Here is a 734-nt window from a genome sequence, read left to right as displayed (position 1 = left end):
GGTTATCCAGCCAGTTATGCACCCACCTTATAGTAGCCCCATCTAAATTGTATTTGCCTAGTTTGTCGATAAGAATATCATGCGAGACCGTATCAAATACCTTACTAAAGTCTAGGTATACCACATCCACAGCTTCTCCCTTATCCACAAGACTCGTTATCCTATCGAAGAAAGCTATCAGATTGGTTTGACATGATTTGTTCTTTACAAATCCATGCTGGCTGTTCCCTATCACCTTACCACCTTCCAAGTGTTTGCAGATGATTTCCTTAATTACTTGCTCCATTATCTTCCCTGGCACAGAAGTTAAACTAACTGGTCTGTAGTTTCCTGGGTTGTTTTTATTTCCCTTTTTATAGATGGGCACTATATTTGCCCTTTTCCAGTCTTCTGGAATCTCTCCCGTCTCCCATGATTTTCCAAAGATAATAGCTAGAGGCTCAGATACCTCCTCTATTAGCTCCTTGAGTATTCTAGGATGCATTTCATCAGGCCCTGGTGACTTGCAGGCATTTAACTTTTCTAAGTGATTTTTAACTTGTTCTTTTTTTATTTTATCTGCTAAACCTACCCCCTTCCCATTAGCATTCACTAGGATAGGCATTCCTTCAGACTTCTCGGTGAAGACCGAAACAAAGAAGTCATTAAGCATCTCTGCCATTTCCAAGTTTCCTGTTACTGTTTCTCCCTCTTCACTAAGCAGTGGGCCTACCCTGTCTTTGGTCTTCCTCTTG

The 734-nt window shown here is 41.1% G+C and overlaps 1 protein-coding gene across 1 annotated transcript in view; it reads left to right on the top strand.

Annotated features, from left to right (window-relative positions):
* The window catches only part of LOC112104761 (WD repeat and FYVE domain-containing protein 2), a 115,789-nt gene that overhangs the window by 22,920 nt on the left and 92,135 nt on the right, over positions 1–734 (top strand). The window lies entirely within an intron of this gene.

This window comes from Terrapene carolina, unplaced genomic scaffold (assembly GCF_002925995.2).
Source record: "Terrapene carolina triunguis isolate 2854851 unplaced genomic scaffold, T_m_triunguis-2.0 Scaffold142, whole genome shotgun sequence".
Taxonomy (NCBI): Eukaryota; Metazoa; Chordata; order Testudines; family Emydidae; genus Terrapene; species Terrapene triunguis.
Note: the sequence above shows the minus strand (reverse complement) of the source record. Positions and strands in the feature narration are given on the sequence as shown.